General features: G+C 47.8%; 1 protein-coding gene across 4 annotated transcripts in view; it reads left to right on the top strand.

The window, feature by feature from the left end:
* The window catches only part of PAX7 (paired box 7), a 133,925-nt gene that overhangs the window by 79,916 nt on the left and 46,094 nt on the right, over nt 1-7,915 (top strand). The gene's annotated exons all lie outside the window — the stretch shown is intronic.

Consider the following 7,915-nt stretch of genomic DNA (forward strand, 5'->3'; position numbering starts at 1 on the left):
AGCAGAGAAATGCCTCTGGCCAGCGTGTCACCGCTCACTGCTGAACCACCGTCCGATCTGCAGAAACCAGGCAGCATCTGGTCACGGTGGGGGTTGGATCAAAGATTCATAGGGCTAGATCCTCAGTTGGTGAGCTCCACTGACGTCAATGGAGTTATAAGGATTTACACCAGCTGGGAATTTGGCCCACAGTCTCCCCTTGCTACGCCTGCAATATCAGCTGTAATTTTCTGTCAGTCCAGCATCCCCGCATCCTCGTCAGCTGGAACATTTACTTCTCTCCTTGTCTTGGAGGACAGAGTTGGGTTGACTTTTAGATGCAATGCAACATTTACCATGTGTTTAATAGCTACGGCAATGACTCATGTAAGAGGAGGATCTCAAAGTGCTTTACACCCACCATGCTTCCACCCACCAGTGAAATACAATTACGTGTGCAGTGAAACGGGGCATGCGGCTGAGTGTTCAACAGCACCATTCAAAAGCACAAAAGGTCAGAAACATGGGAAACGGCTTGCAGAATTTAGGTAGGCATTTGAAATGCAAAGACTGGAATTGTTTAGAGAGAGAGAAATAAGAAGGGACATTACAACCATATGCAAGTATGCAAAAACAAGGGGATGGTCAGCGAAATGGAGAGGGCAAGCCTTCAAAAGGCCATGCTTTGTATGCAATACATCATTAATAGAGCCAGTCATAAAAACGTCAAGAAAGCCATTAGCCATGAGAAAATGCAGATTCGGGAGAAATCAAAATGCTTTGCAAAAGCACGCCGGTTTTGCTAAAATTCCACGTTGAGAAAAAATGGTGATAAATGGTGTAAATGGTACTGACGGTGTGAAGAGATCCTGCTTTGACGGTTTGGGAACAAGACATTTTGAGTTTTTTTGGCCATGAAATGACCGTTCATTTCCATTGGCCATTATCCTGTAGGTTGTATCTCATCGTGCGAATTTTAACAAAATCCAAAGGAAATGTTGCCTTCAACCCTAAAATGATTTTTTTTCAGAATTTTCCATAATGGAGAAATTTGAAAATGGGAGGATGTTGGCCGTCGTGGTCCCCCTGCTTTACCTGTGTCAGGTTAGGGTGCTATGTCTTGTGTTGCACCTGGGTTGACTGTGGTTTCGTTGAGAGGGTAGACAATGGATTTGTATGGGATGGTTTGGATTGGGATGATCCGGCCCGAAGCAGGGGTTGGGCTAGATGACCTCCAAGGTCCCTTCCAGCCCCGCTCCTCTACGATTATAGAGGAGTCCCTTCCCACACTTGAGTTTCTCTACGTGGCCCAGCTCTAAGTAACCTGTGGCGCCCACTGCCACAAGTTATCACTGATTTCAATGAAGCGGGACAATTTGCACCAGCTGAAGACCCATCTCAGATGAGGGTAGATCAAGAGATGCATCCATAAAGTCTGCATAGTGGACCCTCTGTGCGTCGGCATATAGAGGATGGATAATGGCGGGAGGTCATGTAACACATATCAGTTCATTAACCTGATTTAAGAATCGCTGCATCACTCACAAATGAAGAAGCCGTCATGGGCGAGTTGAGAGCAGGTCATCCCAAAGACATGCTAGTAACATTTTTACTCCCCGTCACTCCGTAACATCTTGTGTTTCCATTCTATTTCTTCTGGGGCCTGGGGTGGGGAGAGCTGTTTTCCAAAAGTTTTATTTAAAAAGTCATCGACATCAATACCCAGCTTTTACCTAGTGTTTTTCATGTTGAAGTCCTATCTCAAAGTCAGCGACATTTGGGAATGGCTCAATTATGACACATGCCCAGTACTCCGAGTACTTTGGACACCTCTCCCTATGTCCCTCTTGCTCGTCATATCCTTTCTCTTATAAAACCAGACCGTTTTAGCATCATGGAGCTGACTGGTTGGGTCCAAGAAGTATCTTAGCTCCTGTATTTTAGAAAGACCTACAGTTTAGAGCTAATCAAAAATGACGAGTAGTTTTGCATGAAAAACTTTCAAATGTTTCAGAGTAGTTTTGACTGCCGCAGGGCTCCAAAACAGACTATTTTTCATTTATCTGAACTTCCATTTAAAATATTAGGTTGAAAAATGTGTCTCTTTTTTCCCAGTTTTCTCACCCTTCCTTTTCTTTTTATATTTCTCCCTTTGCTACTGAAAAAAACAAACAGCGGAGGGCAGAGGAGACAAGAGAAAAGAAAGAACTATAATAAAAAGGCTTTTTTAAAATTTTTCCAGTTTGGGGGGTGGGAAATAAAGAGAGGGGGAGAGGGGAAGTTTCCCATTTCAAAAACAGACCATTTTCTTTAACCAAAAAAGTTTTCATTTTAGAAATTTCCCAAAAATCTGTTAAAATGCCTGAAATATGTTTTCCTGGTCAGAATAACGCCATGATTACAAGGTCTGCGAGCTCACGCTCTGTCCGAGTCGCAGTGGAAAGGGGCAGCTCTTCTAAATCTCCTCTTTCTAGCTTGCTGCTTTTTACCAGTGCGGGCTGAATATTGCCTCTGTCATTATACTTTTGTGAGGGGAATGAGGAAGCATTTCTCTGAAATGTGAATTAAAAAAAAAAATAGCAAGTGACCATATTTGTCCACAGGGCCGAGGCGTGAGCAGACCCCTGACAGCAGCAGGCAGCGAGCAGGTTAGATGGTGCAGGGTACGTGGTGAATGAATGCAGTCGAGCGCGTGCCTCTCTGATTTATCATAGGGATATCTGTGGTGGTGATATAAGCTGCACAAGCATTTGGTAAAAAAGTTTGCCGTGTGATTTCCAGGCAGCTCGGGTTGTGCCTGTGAACGCCGCGTGCGCTCACTACTAGACGAGACCTCCCCAATGAATCCTAGCCCTTCCAGGAGATTCAAGCATTGATGTAACCCACCAAAGAATCAGTTCTTCCAGTGTTCACCCAAATGACCCTACCCCCAAGCCCAGTGGCCAAAATGGGGCCCTGAAATGATAAAAGCTTTGGGATACAGACGACGGTAGGGTCCAAGATCTTGCAAACCTGAATAAAGGGACATTTATGCTACCAGGAGGGCACCCACTTATGCTGCCAGGGTGATTGCCATTTCCCACCCTGCCAATGAGACCCAGCAGATGCTTCTTAAGATATCCGCTCATAAACTCATCCTTATTTTGTAATGCCAAAGCTGTTTTAGGTTCATAGGTTCATAGATGTCAGGGGCTGGAAGGGACCTTACAGATCATGAGGTCCAGCCCCGCCCCCTGGTTCTGCTTCTCCTTGTCCTTCAGAGCCCTGGACAGGTAGACTCGAGACTTAACTAAGGCTTCAGGCTTCACAGAAGGAGAAATACAAGAAATAGTCCCAGTAACATGAATAAAATTGCTTTGATGCCTTCTTAAAATAGCTGTCTCATATGGAACAAACATCATGGGATGGAGTGGGAGGAAGCTTGGGTTGGTGCCTATTTTGAGTAAGCAGGGATGCTCCGGGTTGGTGTCCAGGGATGCTCTGGGTTGGTGCTCGGGTTGGTGCCCAGGGATGCTCTGGGTTGGTGCTCAGGTTGGTGCCCAGGGATGCTCTGGGTTGGTGCTCGGGGATGCTCTGGGTTGGTGCTCGGGGATGCTCTGGGTTGGTATTCGGGGATGCTCTGGGTTGGTGCCCAGGGATGCTCTGGGTTGGTGCCCAGGGATGCTCTGGGTTAGTACTTGGGGATGCTCTGGGTTAGTACTTGGGGATGCTCTGGGTTGGTACTCGGGGATGCTCTGGGTTGGTGCTTGGGGATGCTCTAGTTTGGTGCTCAGGGATGCTCTGGGTTGGTACTTGGGGATGCTCGGGTTGGTACTTGGGGATGCTCGGGTTGGTGCCCGGGGATGCTCTGCATAACTTACAGGTAACATAGCCATGCAAATACACCTCTACAGATAAAACCATCCCATCTCATCCGTCTGTCTGTCTAGCTTTGCTGTCTGGCCCTTGTCCAAGGGAGTAAATATCCAAATCAAAGAGGCGCTTAGAAGACTGAAAAAAAATGTAGAGGTTAAAAGTGAGGGTGATTTATCTGGTTTCATCACTGGGCAGCAGCAGGAGGGAGATTTCTTGGCTGTTTAGGGAGAGGGCCTGGACCCTGAAGTAGATCAAGAGCTCTCCGCATTTGCTGCTACGTGGCGCACTATCCAGTTACCCCTGGATTGGGTGTCCCAGCCAGAGCCCAGCAGACGGGGCTGGTGCTGGCAGCTGAAATTCTAGAGGAGGGGCATGGTATTTCCATTCTCGCAAAAGAGAAGGGGGATTAGGTTTGGCCTCTGCAGGCTTGATCCCCCTCAGACAGCAGGAGCAGACTCTGCTGAGAGTCTTGCCTGGGCCTGTGTGGGAAATGGTAGCTCTTTGTGTTTATTTTTTCTTTACATGCTGCGTTTCAATGCTTTTGGAAGCACGGGAACGACACCGCGACTGCTGAAGGGCTGCACTCTCTCTAAAATATCCTAATACTCTATCATAGCACCCCATGCTATCCCGATCCTGCCCTCTCATGGTCCTGATGCATTGCAAGGCCTTTTGCCAGACCAGTTCTGGTCTTGGGAGTCCTCATCTGCAGCAAATCCCTGCTATCCCAGGCCTGGGGGCCTACACAGCTGCCAGCACACCTCAGTGCTCCTAGTAGAGCATCCCTGCAATGCCAACTTTGGGCCATCCAGAGGAGGACTGCTGTGCTGTCCTCACCTACGGCATCCCTTGGTGTTCAGCCCCCGCAAGCTCCTAATCACAGCTGTCTTGGAGCATCTCCTGCTATTTCCATTCTGAACTTCTCATAAGCAGACCCTCGACCTGTTAGGGGCTCCCCTTTTTCCCTGTCGCCACTTTACAAACATGTCCCGTAGACGGAGACTGGATTGAGACCTCAGACCTCGTTTTGCATGTGACAGTCCCCATATAAGCATGGATCTCAGTTGTCCTGAATAAATAGGGCACTCCCAAGCATCGTAACCCAGGCCCTAAGCCATACCCCATCCTGACCCTCCCTGCCAGAGCTAATGGTAACTGGAGAACTTATTTGTGATGGTTTCATGCCGCGAGAGCCTTTACATAAGAGGGGCGGCTAATGGTCTTGCTCTAAAGACCGTCTGGACAAGAAACTTAACATCCTGAGCTAGCCAGCTGCAAACAGATGAGTCATCGTCGCACATCTGTCAGAGGAGGCTCGGTGGCTACCACACTCCTCCATCAGCTAGGAAAAACTCAGGACCGGAGATCTAAATCTTTACAAAGTAGGTGCCCATCCGTTTCCAGAAGTTGCACTTCTAACTGCGGCTGTCGGTGATTCTGTTGGGCTAGGTCCTTGATTTTTGGCTTCCTTTGCTGGGCAGATTGCACTGGTAATCCAATGCCTGAGCAAAACCCAGCAAGGTAGAGAAGAGGAGGAGAGTCAGACCTAGAGAGCGATTAAGATCAAGTGAAAAAACCCACTCCTGGAGAAATTGGGCTTTAGCCCCCGACAGCTGGGCTCGCCACCTTGCCAGTTCTCAAACACCGGAGCAGGGGCTGGCTGAAAAAGAGGTGGGAAAGGTTTCCTGTATCAACTTCCAACATTTTCAAATCAACTTCTGTCTTTTAAAAGAAATGATTTCCCATTTGGTTGAAAATTTTCACGGAAACCTGTTTTTGTGAATTTTCCTTTTTCCTTCGTCATCTCCTTTCCCCCTCCTTTTAAGCGTGTCCTTTTTTTTTCTGACTTGCTGAAAAAATGGGAGAGTGGGAGAAAAAAATGAAAACCCATAAACCTCAGCAACAGACCCAAACCGACCAAAACCCAAGATAAGGCCACTTTTTTTTGCTTTTGATTTCTTAAAAGAAAAAGAACCTTTAGGGGGAAACTCCCCCAAATTTTCACTAGCTTTTTATTTTATTTTTTTCTTTTGAAAAGGTCATTTTTTCAATGCAATAAAATTCTGGCATGTTGACCGTGTCTATTGATAACAAATCAAGGAACTGGGTCCTCTATTGTGCAGCACATTTTAGCCCCACCAAACTTTACGCTGTGAGCAAAGTTAGAAGATCAAACTCAACATCTTCTGTTCCAAAATTCAAAGTCCAAGTAAACGAGGACACATACCCTTAACTGTTATCAATACTACTCTTAGAGCACAAAGATGGACAGTGTTGAATCTACCTATGAAAGGAGACAGTTCATTACAATTGCACCGATCTGTGCCTGGTTGACGGAGCTCCAAGTAAGTAGGGAAGTACGTTCCCTTTTCCTTGTAGCCAAAGCAGAGGAAGGGATCGCAGGGCTGCTGCCTTCCAGGCAAGACATAAATCTGAGTCTCCAACCCATTGTGATCACGGAAGATTTCCGTGGTGCTTTTCAAAGGGCTTTGACCTTGTGTTCTGCCTGAACTTCAGCTCAGGTAATTAGTGTCCATCTGTTTAAGTGCCTTAGTAGCTTCAGTTGGATATTGTACTAAAACCCCCACCACATTGTCATCGCTGGGCCCCTACACAACACGTCGCTGCCATTCAGTGATGGTTGAAGTCCTTGTAGTGTAGCACTTTGGGCTCTTTTGTGGCAGAAGCAGCACTTACAATGTAAGGGATTCTTCACTTATTGCAAATGCCTATGCATTCGTTGCAGCTCCACTGAGCGCACGCTATGAACGCTAACCGGGATGGTTTGCTAGCTGTTGAGTCTGCAAGGTAGGGGAGCATTTGCTGTCCTCATCCATCTGCCTTTGATGCTATATAAACATCCCCATAGCATCTGAATAGCTAAGGTGAGGAATATAAGGCATTTGATGATTTATAGTTGGAGCATTGACACTCGCACACTGTGCCGTCATGAAATGGTGCCTGCTCTACCTGCTATTTCTGAGCCCATTAAAACATCCTGCAAGCCCACAGTGTCACCCCATGATCAAGTCAAGCCCAAGAAATATCAGGAGCATCAGGACACACCACCCCCTATGTGTTGCTTTTATTCTCTCCAGATTTGGGCCGGCTTTTACTCCATGAGCCAAATTCACCCCTACAACGTCAGCGCAAGGTGGCTCAATGGCTAGAGACCCAAGGTCGGGGAATCCGGTTCCATTATTTTCATTCTTGCCACCTTTTCCTTATGGTGTTACATGGGAGCCCACCCACTGTATCTTGCCCTTCCAAAAAGCGAGCAGTCCAGTCATGCCTGCCCTCATCCTGACTTCTTCCGCTCCTTCCTTTCGAGCATCTGACTTATTTTGAATAAGTCAGTGCCTCAAGGTGACCCTTGCAGATCACGCCAGGCAGCGTGGCCACTTGAATTTCCTTTTGTGTTGCTTTTCATCTTGTAAAGGGGCCTCCTGCGAGCCGCCTCGTGCTAGGGTCCTCTCTCTCATCGCAGGCTGAAAATGCAAAGGAACATGGGACAACGGATGCAGAGTGAAAGGGAACCTCAGGCAAGCTGGCGGCTTTCCTTGGGCATCATTTATCAGCGGCACAGACGCCCAGTTGGTTGAGCAAGTGATGCTTTCCTCAGCCCAAATACACACCTCTCCTTGGAGCTCTTCCAAAATTGTTCTACTTGATGCTTCATCCCACTTGCCGGATGTTTCTGCTCTACTGCCCCTTGCCCATTGCTGCCTGTGTCCCCTCCCATTTCAGCCCGCAGCAAAAACTTCTCTTGACTTCAATGGCACAGGATCAGGTCCGATCATTGACCACCTGCAGCCCGGTTGGACCCGTGCCGATGCAGCCCAAGGATGGGTGTAGCTGGCCGAGCCCCCTCCTGGGAAGCCTGGCATTTGGGAGAGGTGAGACGCTGGCTGGCAAGGCGGGGGAGCCAAGCAGGGTCTAGTGCCAGAGAGACAGCGCTCGCTCGCTCGTTCACTGACACGGATCCTTTCCGTCTGGTTCCTTTTCTCTTTTTGTCGGAGACACTGTGCCTATAATAAGCATTTAAAATGAGTCTTGCTGGGCCGGGGGAGGGGAGGGGAAG

The sequence above is a fragment of the Alligator sinensis genome, unplaced genomic scaffold (genome assembly GCF_000455745.1).
Source record: "Alligator sinensis unplaced genomic scaffold, ASM45574v1 scaffold1719_1, whole genome shotgun sequence".
In the NCBI taxonomy this organism is placed as follows: domain Eukaryota; kingdom Metazoa; phylum Chordata; order Crocodylia; family Alligatoridae; genus Alligator; species Alligator sinensis.